The sequence below is a fragment of the Ranitomeya imitator genome, chromosome 3, assembly GCF_032444005.1.
Source record: "Ranitomeya imitator isolate aRanImi1 chromosome 3, aRanImi1.pri, whole genome shotgun sequence".
Classification (NCBI taxonomy): Eukaryota; Metazoa; Chordata; class Amphibia; order Anura; family Dendrobatidae; genus Ranitomeya; species Ranitomeya imitator.
In genome coordinates, this window is record NC_091284.1 from 434,361,218 (window position 1) to 434,382,225 (window position 21,008).

Sequence of the window (21,008 nt, forward strand, 5' to 3'; positions counted from 1 at the left end):
CAACACGATGCGATCGCGTTCTGGTGTTCCGGAAGGTGTTCCCGGGTCCAAGATGGTCGCGGGACTCCTTCCGGGTCATGGAGTGAGGTGGCTAGCCGGCGCCTGCTCAGAGCAGGCGCCGGAAAGCCTCCTGCACTGCCTGTCAGATCGCTGATCTGACACTGTGCATAGCACAGTGTCAGATCAGCGATCTGATCTAATATAGTGATGTCCCACCCTGGGACAATGTTAGAAAGTAAAAAAAAAAAAAATAGAATGTACAAAAAAAAAAAAATCCCCCCCCCCAAAAAAAAATTCCCAATAAATCCATTTATTTCTGTAAATTAAAAAATAACAATAAAAGTACACATATTTGGTATCGCCGCGTCCGTAACAACCTGCTCTATAAAATTATCCCACTAGTTATCCCCTTTAGTGAACACCGCAAAAAAAGAAATAAAAAACGAGGCAAAAAACAACGCTTTATTATCATACCGGCGAACAAAAAGTGGAATAACACGCAATCAAATAGACGGATATAAATAAACATGGTACTGCTAAAAACGACAACTCGTCTCGCAAAAAACAAGACCTCGCATGACTCTGTGGGCCAAAATATGGATAAATTATAGCTCTCAAAATGTGGTGATGCAAAAACTATTTTTTGCAATAAAAAGCGTCTTTTAGTGTGTGACGGCTGCCAATCATAAAAATCCGCCAAAAAAAGCTATAAAAGTAAATCAAACCCCCCTTTATCACCCCCTTAGTTAGGGAAAAATAATAACATTTTAAAAAATGTATTTATTTCCATTTTCCCATTAGGGTTAGAGTTGGGGTTAGGGTTGGTGTTAGGGTTGGGGGTTAGGGTTAGGGTTGGGGCTAAAGTTAGGGTTGGTGTTAGGGTTAGGGTTGGGGCTAAAGTTAGGGTTTGGATTACATTTACAGTTGGGATAAGGGTTGGGATTAGGGTTAGGGGTGTGGTTACGGTTATGGTTGGGATTAGGGTTAGGGGTGTGTTTGGGTTAGGGTTTCAGTTAGAATTGGGGGGTTTCCACTGTTTAGGCACATCAGGGGCTCTCCAAGCGTGACATGGCGTCTGATCTTAATTCCAGCCAATTCTGTGTGGAAAAGCTAAAACAGTGCTCCTTCCCTTCTGAGCTCTCCCGTGCGCCCAAACAGGGTTTTACCCCCACATATGGAGTATCAGCATACTCAGGACAAATTGGACAACACATTTTGGGGTCCAATTTCTCCTTTTACCCTTGGGAAAATACAAAACCGGGGGCTAAAAAATTATTTTTGTGGAAAAAAAAAGGATTTTTTATTTTCACAGCTCTGCGTTATAAACTGTAGTGAAACACTTGGGGGTTCAAAGTTCTCACAACACATCTAGATAAGTTCCTTGAGGGGTCTAGTTTCCAATATGGGGTCACTTGTGGGGGGTTTCAACTGTTTAGGTACATCAGGGGCTCTGCAAATGCAACGTGATGCCTGCAGACCAATCCATCTAAGTCTGCATTCCAAACGGCGCTCCTTCCCTTCCAAGCTCTGCCGTGCGCCGAAACAGTGGTTCTCCCCCACATATGGGGTATCAGCGTACTCAGGAGAAATTGGAAAACAACAATAGTGGTCTAATTTCTCCTGTTACCCTTGGGAAAAAAACATTTTCTGGGCTAAAAGATCATTTTGTGGAAAGAAAAAATGATTTTTTAATTTTCGCGGCTGTACATTTTAAACTTTAGTGAAACAATTGGGGGTTATAAGCGCTCACCACACATCTAGATAAGTTCCTTTAAGGGTCTTCTTTCCACAATGGGGTCACTTGTGGGGGGTTTCCACTGTTTAGACACATCAGGGGCTCTACAAACACGACACGGGTTCCGATCTCAATTCCATCCAATTTTGCATTGAAAAGTCAAACGGCGCTCCTTCCCTTCCAAGCTCTGCCATGCGCTCAAACAGTGGTTTACCCCCATATATGGGGTATCAGCGTACTCAGGACAAATTTAACAACAACTTTTGGGGTCCAATTTGTCCTGTTACCCTTGGGAAAATAAAACATTTGGGGCGAAAATGTCATGTTTTGTGAAAAAAATATGATTTTTTTTTACTGCTCTACATTATAAACTTCAAAGTGCTCCCCACACATCTAGGTTAGTTCCTTAGGGCAGTGATTTTCAACCTTTTTTGAGCCGCGGCACACTTTTTATACTTAAAAAATCCCGAGGCACAACACCAACCAAAATGGCACAAAATGGTGCGTCCAGGTTTGAGATGAAAGTCTGCAGTCATTCTATGTGACTGCAGGCTTCTGAATTCTCACAGCGCAAGCACTGCACACTTTCAGGATTCTCCCTTGCCGGTGGCCAGAGTGGACGGTCATGACAGCACAAGTATGTGATTTGGATACTTCTGCCCACATTCTAACTAGACGTGTCCGGCCTCAGTCAATTCATTTTCATTGAATGAGGCCACACGTGTCTAGTCAGCACGTGACCGCATGTATGTAAATCACCAACATCAGAGAATTATGATAGCAGTGTGCACTGTGAGAATTCAGAAGTCTGCAGTCACATAGTATGACTGCAGACTCATCACAACCTTGGACATCCCCTTTAATGTTCCTAACAATTAAAAATGAGAATTAGTATCACAAAAAAAACACATTTACATCCAGGTACCTGATAGATGACGTTGTTTGTGGAGTCGCTTCTTTCTTTTCATCTTCACCTTGTCCAGATGCCATGACTCTTCTCATCCACCAGCAGAGCTCGTTTCTGCAGACTTCCATCTTCTCCTGTCTTCTGCAGCACATCCCGACACAACACCCTTAAAGATAGCAGTGTTATTATAATGCTCCGGAATAACAATATCTGCCCTAGGCTGAGCCCCTGAGTAAATAATTGCCCCTCACTTTATTCCCAGCACATAATATGACCCTCACTGTCCCTCTTATGGTACATGCCATCCACACTACCCTCTCTCTCTTTTCCATACTTCACACTGCCTTCTCATACGGTGTCCCTCATAGAGAGCCCAGTCTCTCTACTGTGCCCCTTCATTACACTCCTCCTACTTGGCATACTGTCTCCTCCTGGCTGTTACCCTCACACTACTCAGTATCTATTATGTGTCCACTCACACTTTCATCCCCCCATACTGTCTGCACACATTTCTAATAGCCTCCTCCTGTACATCCCCCCCTGCTAACATACCTCTTTGCTCTCTCCATATTTCCTCCTCACACATTCCCCCGACTCCCCATACTGTCCTCACACATCCCATCACCGTTGCTCCCAGAACTGTCAGCACACATTTTTCCCCTCGCTACTGTGTCCACCCCCATCTCCCCACTCACCCCCACAGAATATATCCACTGCCCTTCCGATAGAATAAATCCATCCCCTTCCACAGAATAAATGCACCCTGCCCCACACATGCTAAATAAATTTCAGCCCCCCCCACGTACACACTGAATAAATCCCCCCCACACACTGAATAAATCCCCCCCACACACTGAATAAATCCCCCCACACACTGAATAAATCCCCCCCCACACACTGAATAAATCCCCCCACACACTGAATAAATCCCCCCCACACACTGAATAAATCCCCCCCACACACTAAATAAATCCCCCCACACACTGAATAAATCCCCCCACACACTGAATAAATCCCCCCCACACACTGAATAAATCCCCCCCCACACACTGAATAAATCCCCCCCACACACTGAATAAATCCCCCCACACACTGAATAAATCCCCCCCACACACTGAATAAATCCCCCCACACACTGAATAAATCCCCCCCACACACTGAATAAATCCCCCCCACACACTGAATAAATCCCCCCCACACACTGAATAAATCCCCCCACACACTGAATAAATCCCCCCCACACACTAAATAAATCCCCCCCACACACTGAATAAATCCCCCCCACACACTGAATAAATCCCCCCACACACTGAATAAATCCCCCCCACACACTGAATAAATCCCCCCCACACACTGAATAAATCCCCCCACACACTGAATAAATCCCCCACACACTGAATAAATCCCCCCCACACACTAAATAAATCCCCCCCCACACACTGAATAAATCCCCCCCACACACTGAATAAATCCCCCCACACACTGAATAAATCCCCCCCACACACTGAATAAATCCCCCCACACACTGAATAAATCCCCCCCACACACTGAATAAATCCCCCCCACACACTGAATAAATCCCCCCACACACTGAATAAATCCCCCCCCACACTGAATAAATCCCCCCCACACACTGAATAAATCCCCCCCACACACTGAATAAATCCCCCCACACTTAATAAATCCCCCCACACACTTAATAAATCCCCCCACACACTTAATAAATCCCCCCACATACTCCCCATAAACCCACCCCACGCTGAATCTTTGGTGTCTTCAGCTCCACAGCACAGGAGCACTTACCACCAAGTGTCTTCTGTCTCCTGCGCGCCGGATAGTGACGTCAGCAGCGTGATCACATGACTTGATCACGCTGCTGGCGTCGCTCTGACCCAGCGGTCAGAGCCTCAATTGTACTCGCAGCTGGTAGATGTCTGCGAGTACAATTGATCTCCGGGAGCCGGCGCGCTGCAACTTCTCTGTGCCGGCTGTCAGCTTGACAGTCGGCACAGAGAACAGCTGACTCCCGTTCCCCGCGGCACACCCGACCATGTGTCGCGGCACACTAGTGTGCCGCGGCACACTGGTTGAAAAACACTGCCTTAGGGGGTCTACTTTCCCAAATGGTGTCACTTGTGGGGGGTTTCCACTGTTTAGGCAGATCAGGGGTTCTCCAAATACGACATGGTGTCCGATCTCAATTCCAGCACATTTTGCATTGAAAAGTCAAATGGCGCTCCTTTCTTTCCGAGCTCTGCCATGTGCCCAAACAATGGTTTACCTCAACATATGGGGTATCGGCATACTCAGGACAAATTGTACAACGACTTTTGTGGTCCAATTTCTCCTGTTACCCTTGGTAAAATAAAACAAATTGGAGCTGAAGTAAAAATTTTGTGAAAAAAAGTTAAATGTTCAATTTTTTTTAAACATTCCAAAAATTCTTGTGAAGCACCTTACGAGTTAATAAACTTTTTGAATGTGGTTTTGAGCACCTTGAGGGGTGCAGTTTTTAGAATGGTGTCACTTTTGGGCATTTTCTGTCATATAGACCCCTCTAAGTCACTTCAAGTGTGAGGTGGTCCCTAAAAAAAATGGTTTTGCAAATTTTGTTGTAAATATGAGAAATCGCTGGTCAATTTTTAACCCTTATAGCTTCCTAACAAAAAAATATGTTTCCAAAATTGTGCTAATGTAAAGCAGACATGTGGGTAATATTATTTATTAACTATTTTGAATGATATGGCTCTAATTTAAAGGCATAAAAACTAAAAGCTGAAAACTTGCAAAATCTTCAAATTGAAGAAATTTTACCACTATCATAAAGTACAATATGTCGCTAGAAAACAATCTCAGAATCACCAAGATCCGTTGAAGCGTTTCAGAGTTACAGTATGACCTCATAAAGTGACAGTGGTCAGAAATGAAAAAAATGGCCTGGTCAGGAAGTTGAAAACAGGCTTCGTGGTGAAGGGGTTAAAAACTGCACAACTCAAGGTGCTCAAAACCACATTCAAAAAGTTTATTAACCCTTCATGTGCTTCTCAGGAATTTTTGGAATGTGAAAAAAAAGAACATTTACCGTAACTTTTTTCACAAAAAATTTACTTTACAGTAGATCAAAATTATTTTATTTTCACAAAGGTCACAGGAAAAATTGACCCCAAAATTTGTTGTGCAATTTCTCCTGAGCATGCTTATACCCCATATATGGGGTAAAACCACTGTCTGGGTGCACTGCAGAGCTCAGAAGGGAAGGAGCGGTATTGGACATTTTGAATGCACAATTTGCTGGAATAATTAGGGAATGCCATGTTGCATTTGGAGAGCCCCTGATGTGCCTAAACAATGAAAATCCCCCACAAGTGACAATACAATTTGTACTCCAATTTCTCGCATATGAGGGAGAAAGCTAATGTTTGGGCGTACAGCAGAGCTCAAAAGGGAAGGAGCGTAATTTGACTTTTTGAGCTCACAGGATAAATGTGCGCCAATCCTTACTATAATCTTTGGGAGGCAGAATGAACAAATCAACAGCAGGTGAATAATTGTTTTTCTATTTTTTTTATTCTGTTTTTCATGCGGTAAGTGATTAGGCAACTTTATTCTTCGGGTCGGTGCGATTAAAGCGATACCAGATTTATATCACTTTTTAAAGTTTGGCTGCTGTCACACACTAAAAGACACTTGTTATTGCGCATCACCATTTTGAGAGCTATAATTTTTGTATATTTCAGCCTATGGGGGCTTGTTTCTTGCAGGGGTAGAGTTAACAATTTTATTGGTACTATTTTCAGATTTTTGGGAGGCAGAATGAACAAAAACCAGCAATTCAGGTAAAATTGTTTTGAAGAGTTTACACAATAAAAACTATTTTATAGAAAAAATAATTATTTTTGCATCGCTTTATTTTGAGAGCTGTAATTTTTTTTATTTTTCAGCTGATGGAGCTGTATGATGGCTTGTTTTTTTGCAGGATAAAATCAAGTTTTCAGTGATACCATGTTTATTTATATATTTATCTCGTTTTATTCCACTTTTTGTTTGGCAGTATGATTATAAAGCATTGTTTTTTTGCCTTGTTTTTTATTAATTTCTTTTACGGTGTTCACTAAAGTAGGTTAACTAGAAAGACAATTTTATAGGTCGGATTGTTCCAGACGCAGACATACCAAATATGTGTACTTTTATAGATTATACATTTTTTTTTCATAAAAATATTTATTCATGGGTTCAATATATATATTTTTATATTTTTACATTTTTTTTTAAAAACTTTTATTTTACTTTGTCCTACTATGGGACTTTCATTTTTTGCTTTTATAGCTTGTATAGCATAGCATGGGGATGCATTAGCATCCCTATACTATGCAAACTGTCAGCGCTGCCCTGCAGGCAAACATGCTCTGAGCATGGATCAAGCAACTTTGATAGCTCTAGTGACCTGGATGTCTTCATGATGACATCGGGTTACCCTGGCAACGATCTGAGTCCCACGATAACATCGCGGGGTCTCCAAATCCAAGGGCATAGGGGCTTTCTTTCCTCCTCCCAAAATGCTGCGATCGAGTTGCTGCAGCAGCTAACTGGACGGTCAAAGGCATGGGTGCGCGGTACAGAATTGAAAAGACAAGATGTGGTCAGACTGTAGGATGCTAGCAGGTGCATAGGATGCAGTGACACACAGGAGACAGAGCAAGGGTTAACAGGTTATTTATACAAAACAGTGTTGGAATAAGCAGAGGGGGAAAGGATATGAATTTGCAGATGGGGAAAGACAAATGCAGCAGGTAACAAAAGGTTAACTTATCAGTCTCTGTGCACTGGAGGAAGGTGGCAGGAAGATCCCTCATTGGCACAGTAGGAGGCACGAGATGTCTCCGATCGGGTCCTGCAGAAAAACATTGCACTGTCTCCTTGCAGTGATGAATCTTCCAGGTCCTTCGGCACGTGGTCTCTGGTCTCTTGGTCCAGTCACGCGGTGGAGTAGAGATGGAGGTCCACAGCACAGCGGATGAGGCAGAAAGTTCAGTAGACAAGGCCGCAGTAGAAACACACAGTCCAACTGACACAACCACAGGTGCGGTCCGGTTCTCAACGGGCACCGCAGGGATATGACTAAGCGGTGCCTCCGGTGGTGAGCGGAGCAAATGTATGCCCTCTGTACTGGTCACTACATGGGGCAGATGTCTCTCTGGGCTGTGGGTAGCACGTCTTAGCAGTTTTGCTAGCCGGGTGTGAAGGCGCAGCTAGCTGGCATGGGCCCATCGAGAGGGAGTTAACCGCCTCTCTGTTCACAAGCTTGTTCCCCGCCAAGTGTCCCGTCTTCCCGTGCACACTGCTATTTAAGTCGGACCCGCCCCCATCAGTCAGGTGTCCTGAACAACTCTGGTCAGAAATCTCTTCCCCCCAGAATAATGGTGACAGCCCCGATAGTTCCAGCCCAGATACGCAAGAGTGACCGTTAGCCTGGCTCTCCTCCCTACAAGACGGGCAAGTAGCACAGGGTCAGTAAGAATAGCCAGGGTCAGGAACGGAGAGGTCAGACAGGACGACAAACTAGCCAGGGTCATTAACGAACAGCAAAGTATGAAGACAGGTATACAAATGGACTACTGGGGCAGGAACAAACGTTTGGGCAAGAAGTAGTGGGAGGAGCTGCCAAAAACAACCTGCTGACACAGGATTGGCCGAGGAACCTAATCTCTGCAGAACACAGCAAAGTTGCAGAAACCGGCCACTCCCCCTAAGGCCAGGTGGACACACCACGCAGATGCAGCAGACATGAGAAAATCACATTGTGAGCAGAGTGGTGCTAAGGGGTCCTATGAGTCATGACAGAATAGACTACTAGAAAACAGCAAAATAGGCCACCCGTGAAAACAAGATGAACTATCAGAACGATGGAAATAGAAAATTTATGTTGAAGGAAAGGAATGGATGATGTTCCGAAGCATACCACATGATCTGCTAAACATGGTGGATGCAGTGTTAGGGTATGTGCACACGATGCGGATTTTGCTGCGGATCCGCAGCGTTTCCGCAGCTGCGGATTCGCAGCAGTTTCCCATGAGTTTACAGTACAATGTAAACCTATGGGAAACGAAATCCACAGTGCACATGCTGCGGAAAAAAACGCGTGAAAACGCAACGTTTTATTTTCTGCAGCATGTCAACTCTTTGTGCGGAATCTGCAGCATTTTTACACCTGCTCCAATAGAAAACTGCTGATGTAAAACCGCAGCGGAATCCGCAATAGAAACCGTAATAAATCCGCAGGAAAAACCGCAGCGGTTTTGCACTGCGGATTTATCAAATCCGCTGCGGAAAAATCCACAGAGGAGCTTTCTACGTGTGCGCATACCCTCACAGTATGTGTTATGGCATGGGCATCTGTGTCTGGCAATGTAACCGGATCACTGGTATTTACTGATTATATGGATGCAGATAAATGTAGCAGGATAAAGTGTTTTTATTATCTTTTTCATTTAAAGGGAATCTGTCACCCTAAAATTTGCCTATAAGCTACGGCCACCGGCATCAGGGGCTTATCTACAGCATTCTGTAATGCTGTAGATAAGCCCCCGATGTCACCTGAAAGATAAGAAAAGCAGGCTATATTATACTCACCCAGGGGCGGTCCCGATGAGGTCCTGTCTGATGGGCGTCGCGGTCCGGGTCCAGCGCCTCCCATCTTCATACGATGACGTCCTCTTCTTATCTTTCTGTAGTGGCTCTTGCGCAGGCGTACTTTGTGCGCAGGGCCTCTCTGACCTTTCTCGGCGCCTACACACTGCAGTACTTTGCTCTGCCCTCAACAGGGCAGACAAAGTACACCTGCGTCGGAGCTGCGGCAGGAAGAAGAGGACGTCATCGCATGAAGATGGGAGGCGCTGGACCTGGACCGCGACACCCATCGGACCGGACCGCATCGGAACTGCCCCTGGGTGAGTATAATATAACCTGTTTTCCTCATCTTTCAGGTTACATCAGGGGCTTATCTACAGCATTACAGAATGCTGTAGATAAGCCCCTAATGCCGGTGGCCGCAGCTTATAGGCGAATTTTGGGGTGACAGATTCCCTTTAACCATTTTTAACAAGAAAAATGTAACATTACATTCTGGTGCACATTGTAAAAATCAAGAGAAAGATGTTCAGTCATAAAATTCAATAACTATCTAAGTCATACTTGTAGAATGTGATCTCTACATCACCAGAACATTTTAAAGAAATTACTCATAATAATAGCATAATGATAGCAAGGCAAGGAGTGGGAAGATAGGAAATATCCTCCCAATGCAAAAGAAATAGAGGCAATGAAAAAATGGAAGTGGGAGGTGGAGTGAAGAAAGCTTTATTCAGCTCTACTGTGAGTGGTGCCAGGATTTAAGAAGTATATTGTATGTACCTATAAGTGAAGAATTATGATCCGTCATTGTGATGATCTCGTATCTTGTTAACCCCTTAGTGACAGAGCCAATTTGGTACTTAATGACCAGGCCAATTTTTGCAATTCTGACCACTGTCACTTTATGAGGTTATAACTCTGGAACGCTTCAACGGATCCCGCTGATTCTGAGATTGTTTTTTCGTGACATATTGTACTTCATGTTAGTGGTAACATTTCTTCGATATTACTTGCGATTATTTATGAAAAAAACGGAAATATGGCGAAAATTTTTAAAATTTTGCAATTTTCAAACTTTGTATTTTTATGCCCTTAAATCAGAGAGATATGTCATGAAAAATAGTTAATAAATAACATTTCCCACATGTCTACTTTACATCAGCACAATTTTGGAAACAAAATTTTTTTTTGTTAGGGAGTTATAAGGGTTAAAAGTTGACCAGCAATTTCTCATTTTTACAACACCATTTTTTTTTAGGGACCACATCACATTTGAAGTCATTTTGAGGGGTCTATATGATAGAAAATAATGAAGTGTGACACCATTCTAAAAACTACACCCCTCAAGGTTCTCAAAACCACATTCAAGAAGTTTATTAACCCTTTACGTGCTTCACAGGAACTGAAACAATGTGTAAGGAAAAAATGAACATTTAACTTTTTTTTGCAAACATCTTAATTCAGAACCATTTTTTTTATTTTCACAAGTGTAAAAACAGAAATGTAACCATAAATTTTGTTATGCAATTTCTCCTGAATACGCCAATACCCCATATGTGGGGGTAAACCACTGTTAGGGCGCACCGCAGAACTTAGAAGTGAAGGAGCGCCGTTTGACTTTTTCAATGCAGAATTGGCTGGAATTGAGATCGGACACCATGTCACATTTAGAGAGCCCCTGATGTACCTAAACAGTGGAAACTCCCCACAAGTGACACCATTTTGGAAACTAGACCCCTTAAGGAACTTATCTAGATGTGTGGTGAGCACTTTGAACCCCCAAGTGCTTCACAGAAGTTTATAACGTAGAGCCGTGAAAATAAAAAATCGCTTTTGTTTACACAAAAATGATCTTTTCGCCCACAAATTCTTATTTTCACAAGGGTAACAGGAGAAATTAGACCACAAAAGTTGTTGTGCAATTTCTCCTGAGTACGCTGATACCCAATATGTGGGGGTAAACAACTGTTAGGGCGCACGGCAGAGCTTGGAAGAGAAAGAGTGCCGTTTTACTTTTTCAATGTAGAATTGGCTGGAATTGAGATCGGACGCCATGTCGCGTTTGGAGAGCCCCTGATGTGCCTAAACAGTAGAAATCCCCCACAAGTGACCCCATTTTGGAAACTAGACCCCCCATGGAACTTATCTAGATGTGTGGTGAGAACCTTGAATGCCCAAGTGCTTCACAGAAGTTTATAATGCAGAGCCGTGAAAATAAAAAATATTTTTTTTTTCCACAAAAAAGATTTTTTAGCCACCAAATTTTTATTTTCACAAGGGTAACAAGAGAAATTGGACCCCAAAAGTTGTTGTCCAATTTGTCCTGAGTATGATGGTACCCCATATGTGGGGGTAAACCACTGTTTGGGCGCACAGCAGAGCTCGGAAGGAAGGAGCGCCGTTTTGGAATGCAGACTTTGATAGAATGGTCTGCGGGTATTATGTTGCGTTTGCAGAGCCCCTGATGTACCTAACCAGTAGAAACCCTCCACAAGTGACCCCATTTTGGAAACTAGACCCCCCAAGGAACTTATCTAGATGTGTGGTGAGAACTTTGAATGCCCAAGTGCTTCACAGAAGTTTAGAATGCAGAGTCGTGAAAATAAAAAATATTTTTTTTTCCACAAAAAAGATATTGTAGCCCCCAAGTTTTTATTTTCACAAGGGTAACAGGAGAAATTGGACTGCAATAGTTGTTGTCCAATTTATCCCGAGTACGCTGATGCGCCATATGTGGGGGTAAACCACTGTTTGGGCGCACGGCAGAGCTCGGAAGGGAAGGAGCGCCGTTTTGGAATGCAGACTTTGATAGAATGGTCTGTGGGCATTATGTTGCGATTGCAGAGCCCCTGATGTACCTAAACTGTAGTAACCCCCCACAAGTGACCCCATTTTGGAAACTAGACCCCCCAAGGAACTTATCTAGATGTGTGGTGAGAACTTTGAATGCCCAAGTGCTTCACAGAAGTTTAGAATGCAGAGTCGTGAAAATAAAAAATATTTTTTTTTTCACAAAAAAGATATTGTAGCCCCCAAGTTTTTATTTTCACAAGGGTAACAAGAGAAATTGGACCCCAGAAGTTGTTGTCCAATTTATCCCGAGTACGCTGATGCCCCATATGTGGGGGTAACCCACTGTTTGGGCGCACGGCAGAGCTCAGAAGGGAGGGAGCACCATTTGACTTTTTGAGCGCAAAATTGGCTGTCGTGTTTGGAGACCCCCTGATGTACCTAAACAGTGGAAACCCCCCAATTCTAGCTCCAACCCTAACCCCAACACACCCCTAACCCTAATCCCAACCTGATCCATAATCCTAATCACTAACCCTAACCATAATCACAACCCTTACCCCAAAACAACCCTAATGTCAACCCTAACCATAACCCTAATCAAAACCCTAAATCCAACACACCCCTAATCCTAATCTCAACCCTAACCTCAAACCTAACCCTAATCCCAATACACCCCTAATCACAACCCTAACCTTAACCCTAATCCCAAACCTAACCCTAATCCCAAGCGTAACCCTAATGCCAACCCTAACCCTAATACCAACCCTAATCCAAACCCTAACCCTAATCCCAGCTCTAACCCTAACTTTAGCCCCAACCCTAGGCCTAACTTTAGCCCCAACCCTAAGGCTACTTTCACACTTGCGTCGTTTGGCATTCCGTCGCAATCCGTCGTTTTGGACAAGAAACGGATCCTGCAAATGTGCCCGCAGGATGCGTTTTTTGCCCATAGACTTGTATTGCCGACGGATCGTGACGGATGGCCACACGTCGCGTCCGTCGTGCACTGGATCAGTTGTGTTTTGGCGGAGCGTCGGCACAAAAAAACGTTCAATGAAACGTTTTTTGTACGTCGCATCCGCCATTTCTGACCGCGCATGCGTGGCCGTAACTCCGCCCCCTCCTCCCCAGGACATAGATTGGGCAGCGGATGTGTTGAAAAACTACAGCTGCTGCCCACGTTGTGCACAATTTTCACAACGTGCGTCGGTATGTCGGGCAGACGCATTGCGACGGCCCCGTACCGACGTAAGTGTGAAAGAAGCCTAACCCTAAGTTTAGCCCCAACCCTAACCCTAAATTTAGCCCCAACCCTAAATTTAGCCCCAACCCTAGCCCTAACCCTACCCCTACCCCTAACCCTACTCCTAACCTTTCCCCTAACCCTAATCCTACCCCTTACCCTACCCCTAACCCTAACCCTACCCCTAACCCTACCCCTAACCCTACCCCTAACCCTACTCCTAACCTTTCCCCTAACCCTACCCCTAACCCTAACCCTAACCCTACCCCTAACCCTACCCCTAAACCTAACCCTAACCCTACCCCTAACCCTACCCCTAACCCTACCCCTAACCCTACCCCTAATTTTAGCCCCAACTGCTGTTCTCCTGCCGGCCGGCAGATGGAGACAGATGGCGGGCGCACTGGGCATGCGTCCGCCATGTTCTGCCGGCAGCCAGGAGGTCCCCGAATCAGCTAGGGTCCCCGAATCCCCCTATTCTCTGATATGTGCGATCACATCAGAGGACAGAGAATTACACTTTACTTTTTTTTTTTTTTTTGCGGTCGCCGGTAAACAGTTAATTACCGGCGATCGCAAAACAGGGGTCGGTAATACCGACCCCGATCGTGCTCTTTGGGGTCTCGGCTACCCCTGGCAGCCGAGACCCCAAAGATTCTCCCGATGCCGGCCGGCGGGCGCACTGCGCATGCGCCCGCCATTTTGAAGATGGCGGCGCCCACCGGGAGACACGAGGAGCATCGGGGGAGCTAGGTGAGTATTGGGGGGCCACCTGGGACCCCTTTTCTCTGTCCTCCGATGTGCGATCACATCGGAGGACAGAGAAATTAAAAAGAGATCGCTTTTTTTTTTTTTTTTTGCGATCGCCGGTAAACGGTTAATTACCGGCGATCGCAAATGCGGGGTGGGTTAAAACCCCCCCGAATCATGTTCTCTGGGGTCTCGGCTACCCTCGGCAGCCGAGACCCCGGAGAAAATCGGCCTCTGGGGGGCGCTATGGACTTTTTCCACAGCGCCGTTAATTAACGGCGCTGTGGTTTAAGTACCCTTAGCGGCCGCCGTTAACAGGCGTATCGGCGGTCGCTAAGGGGTTAAATAGCATTTTGTTTGTATAGATCAGGAATACGGGCATAGTGGTTTTTACCAGATAGTGAACCACAGAGCACAAGGGAATATCACAAAGTTGCAGCACCAACAAGGCTGGACTGATTGGCAAACAAAGAAGACATACAACAGAATTGATAGTTCAGGATGAATATTTATTCAAACATAACGTAAAAACAATTCTTCAGATGCAATAGTACAGGGTAGGCCATTTATATGGATACACCTAAATAAAATAGGAATATTTTGTGATATCAGCTTTCTGTTTGTGGCACATTAGTATATGGGAGGGGGAAAACTTTTAAAGATGGGTGGTGACCATGGCGGCCATTTTGAAGTTGGCCACTTTGGATCCAACTTTATTTTTTTCAATTGGAAGAGTGTCATGTGACACATCAAACTTATTGAGAATTTCACAAGTAAAGCAATGGTGTGCTTGGTTTTAATGTAACTTTATTCTTTCATGAGTTATTTACAAGTTTATGACCACTTATAAAATGTGTCCAAAGTGCTGCCCATTGTGTTGAATTGTCAATGCAACCCTCTTCTCCCACTCTTGACACACTGATAGCAACACTGCAGAAGAAATGCTAGCATAGGCTTCCAGTATCCATTATTTCAGATGCTGCACATCTCGTATCTTCACAGCATAGACAATTGCCTTCAGATGACCCCAAAGATAAAAGTCTAATGGGGTCAGATCGGGAGTCTTTGGTGGCCATTCAACTGGCCCACGACGACCAATCCACTTCCAGAAAACTGTTCATGTAGGAATGCTCGGACCTGACACCCATAATGTGGTGGTGCACCATCTTGCTGGAAAAGCTCAGGGAACGTGCCATCTTCAGTGCATAACTGAACAGTTTCTTGGAAAGTGGATTGGTCATTGAATGGCCACCAACGTGTAATGAATGTAAACGGAGGCACAGATAGTAAAGTTCACATTCGTTTATTGAACATTAACGTGGAACCTCTGGATCATGGTCTGGGGGGCTCCGAAGGGGGCGTGAATACGTGAGCCCCAGACACCCATGGTAAGACCTCTCGAACAGGGTCAGAATGGGATACCTGGGGGACACGGGTGCTACCTCCAGTTGGACCCGGGACTCGTGGTAGCTGACCCAGCGGGACAGATGGACAAGCAGGGTAAGTGGGTGACGTAGAGCTAACCGGTGGGTACCGAGGGTATGGGTAGAAGCTGGTTCCAGCGGTACTGACGTTGTCCTGAGGTTCAGGTGACTGAATGGCGACGAGACAGAACTGGAGTAAGCAGATTGGAGATCGTTCTGGAGAGTCAGGTAATGGGCAGCAGATAGTCTGTGGAGACAAACAGTGTAAGCGGAGCACTGACAGAGACTTCAGAAACAGAAGCACATGCTAGTAGGAACCAGAAGATAGCAACTGAGGATACTTGTTGCTCCGAAACTCTCCCTATGGTGGAGGGGCTAGAAATAGTAATCATTAACACACCATTGGTCAGAAGCACCTTTTGGAAAATGCACGCTGTCTCTTTAAGCTTAAGCTTTCATGCGTCTTGGCATGCTTTCCACCAGTCTTTCACACTGCTTCTGGTGCAAACATTTAAGCAGTTCTTCTTTGTGTGATGGCTTGTGACTATCCATCTTCCTCTTGATTACATTCCAGAGGTTTTCAATGGGGTTCAGGTATGGAGATTGGGCTGGTCATGACAGGGATTTGATGTGGTGGTCCTTCATCCACACTTTGATCGACCTTGTTGTGTGGCATGGCACATTGTCCTGCTGGAAAAAACAGTCCTCAGAGTTGGGGAACATTGCCTGAGCAGAAGGAATCAACTGTTTTTCCAGGATAACCTTGTACGCGGCTTGATTTATACGTCCTTCGCAAAGATTAACCTGCCCAATTCCAGCCTTGCTGAAGCATCCCCAGATCAACACCTAGTCGTCTAATGGTTAGACCGAAACCTGGAGAGCTATACAAGCCACAGTGTCTTGCACCCACTGTGAAATTTGCTGGTGATCGGTGATGATCTGGGGATGCTTCAGCAAGGCTAGGATTGGGCAGGTTGTTCTTTGCGAAGGACATATGAATCAAGTCGCATGCAGGATGATGGGACTACTGCTGTCTCATGCTGTCACTGTTGTGTGACAGCAGACATAGTCGGGAGTAGTAGTCCTATCAGACGATGCCTGGCTACACACACACACGCAGACAGACACCCACAGACACAGACTCCCGCAAACGGACACACACAGACGCCCACAGACAGAGACAGAAAGACCCGCAGATATTCTCCGCTCACACATAGTCTCTGCCCACACACATAGTCTCCGCCCACACACTCTTCCTCCTTCCTTTCCACAGCGTTTTTGGCACTCAAATCCGCAGCTAATCCGCAGACCTTTTTACACCTGCAGTTTAGCTGCGGATTTATTTGATTCAGTGTAAGTCAATGGGTGCAGAAACGCTGCAGATCCCCAAAAAGAATTGACATGCTGCGGAAAATAAAATGCTGAGAATCAGTGCGGACTTTTCCGCAGCATGTGTACACCAATTCTGAATTCCCATTGATTAACATTGCTTGAGCTACCCTTTGCGGATTTGGTGCAAACAAATCTGCAACGTGTGCACACAGCCTTAGAATTATAAACAAGCAACAATTGAAGACGGCTACAGTAAAGTACTGGCAAAGCATCTAAAGAGAGAGAAGTCAGTATTTGGTTATGTCAACAGGTCACAGACTTCTGGCAGTCTTGAATGTTTGACTTCCATCCAAGTATTAACATTAATCCTTGTCTTTATAATTATGTTGCTTTATTTAATAATCTTTGTGTCTGTGAAAATGGAGGAAAGAAAAAATGTTCCATACCTTTCCTGAATCCAGTGTCTGATTCTCCGTCTTCCTCCTGCCTCAGCCAGCTCTCTCTGCTTTTCAGTGTGCTACTGTATCAACCCTCCTTGACCCTATAGACTGGCTGAGGTACCAGGACACTGCCTGAGTATTCAGGTAGTTGGTGTCCACATCTCTACTAAGGACAACTTCCATGTACCAGATCCTGTAAGGATTCCGGACTTTCCTGGCGTCTGTTTGCCCTGATCCAAGATGGAGTCTTGGATGTCGCCCTGTCATGGAACTTCCTGTCTGTCCTGACTATTTAAGTCCGGGTCTTGTGTTCACCTGTGCCTGAGTATTTTGTGCTGCTGGCTCTTGAGCATCTGCCTGTTTGCTTGTTAACTCCCTGCTTCTGCTGCTCACTACTCGGTGATCTGCCTCACCCTATCCAGCTACCTCTCGCCTCTGGAACTGCTGCGACGGGCTGCGCACCAGTGGAAGGATCTCCTTTGTTTACAAAACTTTTCCCAGTGTTGTGCCTCTTTGCACAACCACACCAGGTGAGCAAGATTCAAGCTGTGCTTTTCTCTCCAAGAAAGATCTACTCATCTACTACGCTTAGATAGCGCTCTCCCTCTTTCTCCCCTCGTCCTCTCTTTTCTAGGACGTCATTCACATGACGCATCATCTGTGAACAATTGGTCTTCTACTAACAAGTACTGTGCACACGTGTGAGCAAGTTTTGCTGGACTTCATCATTTAAGTACTATGTGCATTCGCACTAATAACCTTATTGGACTTCCTCGTTTAAGTGTCTTGTTTGCTTCCACATCATTTCCTTGCTGGACTGGTTCACATTAGCGGTCGCGCCCCGCTACTCTGTTTGCTGTGATTTTCTATATAGAGCTGAGGACCTCGTTACTATTGCAGGAATATCTGTACTATGTTTTGTTCGCTACTCTGTTTGCTGTGATTTTCTATATAGAGCTGAGGACCTCGTTACAATTGCAGAAATATCTGTTAGTTCTGTTTTTGAGTAAATACATTTTTTGTTGCAACTTTGCTCTCAGACTGGCTTTATCCCATGCTATCAGATTCCGTAGTACCCATATAATTATTACAGATCCTCATGAACCTCCTGACAAACCCATCTCTGCCACAATGCCGGGTCATTCTGCTTTACTGTTGGCCTTGCATCAAACATAGCTGTGCTATATCACTGAATCATCTCTGCCAGCTCTGCATTGGACTGTGTAACAAACTAAGCTCTGCTTTATCACAAAGTTAGCTGTGCTATTTGGGTGCACACTAAGCTTTGCTCCACCAATTGTTCATTACGTAATCTAGTCTATTTCTTGGGATCCTGTGATTTCTGTAGCGCCTCTTGCTGATTTTGTTTCACATCCTTTGCAGCGGTGTATGAGAACTAAGTCCCTGTCCTATTACTTCTGAACCTGGAGTATATGGCATTTTATGAACATTTACAGATGTACTGAACATCAGCTCTCAGACGCCCCAGAAATGGTTCATCTTATAGATGCACCAATTCTGGCACTTAGCCTCGCTCTTCCCAGTCGCCCTGTAGTGGTGGCAAGTGGGGTAATATTTGTGGGGTTGAGGTCACACCCACGGATTAGTAATGGAGAAGCGTCAATAAGACACATATCCATTACTAATCCTATAGTTATATGTAAATAAACACACAGCCAGAATAAAGTCCTTTAATTGAAATAATCACAAAGACTCCTTTATTAATCTTAATTTACCATATTTATTGCATCCCCTAATTCCTGAATCCCTCGATCTCCTGCAACAAAAATAAAATAATAAACCAACATATCATACTCTCTTTCCACCGTAATCCATTTACCGAATGTCCCACGACAATCTTACGTGTAGAACAGTCACATCAGGAGATGTGACCGCTCTACCCAGCCTCCAGTGAAACATTGTCATTTATGAACATTTACAGATGTACTGAATTCACTGTGGTCACATGAATTGAATAAACCGCATATAGTTTTCTGTAATTTGGTTGCTTTTCAGCTTTTCTGTTTATTTTATGTCTATTTCCCTTTACTCCAAGTTTTGTAAATAGGAATATACTAACAGCATATTAACAATGGGAACCAAAGGCATAACATGTTTAGAACCAGAAAACATTAGTAATGAAAAGCAGGGTAATCCTTTGTGCACACATTTCAGGTAAAGGACCCATGTTGTAATATTCTGACAAGAGATCTCCATTTTTGGCACAGTAGAGATGAGGACTGTTAGGTTTTCCTGGAAGCTAGGGCATTTCTGTATAAATTACAGATCAGGTAGAGATAATCTGCATCCAAGGTTATTAATCAAGTGTTTTTGTGTAAAGTGAGAATGTAGTATGAATCAGAATTTAAAACATGAAGTACATTTTTTTCTATGTGATTGCATATGCAGTTTTCTACAGAAAAAGTTGTAATAATAATAATAATAACTTAATAATAATAATTTTATTTCTATAGCACCGACATATTCCGCAGCACTTTACATTTTAAAGGGGACTTGTACAGGCAATAAAATACATTACAGCATAACAATAATCACATAAATCAACAGATACCAAGAGGAATGAGGGCCCTGCCCACAAGCTTACAATCTATGTAATCTATGTAGTTGTAAGAAATGTAAGAACTGGTTATTTATATTTGAGCTGCCGTGAGCCTGCAGGCTACTGGAAGGATCCTTTAAGAAGCATTCTCCTGTACTGCTGGTGGCACGCATTTCTACATTTGAAGCAGCATGGCAAGCTACATTTTAATTTTTAAAGGCGGTAGGCTGGCATCACACTCAGCGTAGGGAAATACGGTCCATATTTTACAGGTGTAATTTGCAGAAATGATCCCAAGACAGGGATCCGTATGTCATCCGTAGGCAGGGTGTGGCTGCGTATTTTGCGCATGTAAACCTCCTTATGTAATCCGTATGGCATCCGTACGGCGAGATTTTCTTGCCGGCTTGCAAAATGGAATGGATGGATAGAATGGATCCATGGGCTCAAATATTTTTGAAAACATACCGTATTTTCCGCTTTGTAAGACGCACTTTATTTCCCCCAAATTTGGGGGGGAAATGGGGGTGCGTCTTACAAAGCGGATATACCACTTACCGTTACAGGCTGGGATGAGGGGGTGTCCACCGCTGCCCACCACTGCTGTCACCTCGCCCGCCACCGCTGTTGCCCCGAGTGATGCTGGAGGCTCTGGTGCTGCGGGGGGCTCTGGCGACATTTTGTAAAAGACCAGAGCCCCCCGGCAGTTCGTCCATGCGTTCCTGTATGACTGACTCCGGGAAAATGGCCGCCGGAATCTCGGGAGATGAGATTTCAGCGCTGAGATCTCATCTCTCGAGATTCCGGCGGCCATTTTCCTGGAGTCAGTCATACAGGAACGCATGGACGAAGTGCCGGGGGGCTCTGGTCTTTCACAAAATGTCGCCAGAGCCCCCCGCAGCACCGGGGACAGCCCTGCAGCATCGGAGCCCCCCTGCAGACCCCCTCATCCCAGCCTGCAGCACTGGAGCCTCCTGCAGCAGCGGAGCCCCCCTGCAGACCCCTTCATCCCAGCCTGCAGCACAGGAGCCCCCTGCAGCACAGAAGCCCCCCTGCAGACCCCCTCATCCCTGCCTCCAGCAACGACCCTGGGACCCTGATCCACCGCAGCCACAACCCCTGGTAAGTAATAAGATGCATGGATTATAAGACACCCCACCAATTTATTAAAAAAAGTTTTTTCCTATTTTTCTC

At 44.8% G+C, this 21,008-nt stretch overlaps 1 protein-coding gene across 4 annotated transcripts in view; it reads left to right on the top strand.

The window, feature by feature from the left end:
- The window catches only part of LOC138670188 (ras GTPase-activating protein 4-like), a 324,283-nt gene that overhangs the window by 25,207 nt on the left and 278,068 nt on the right, over window positions 1-21,008 (top strand). The window lies entirely within an intron of this gene.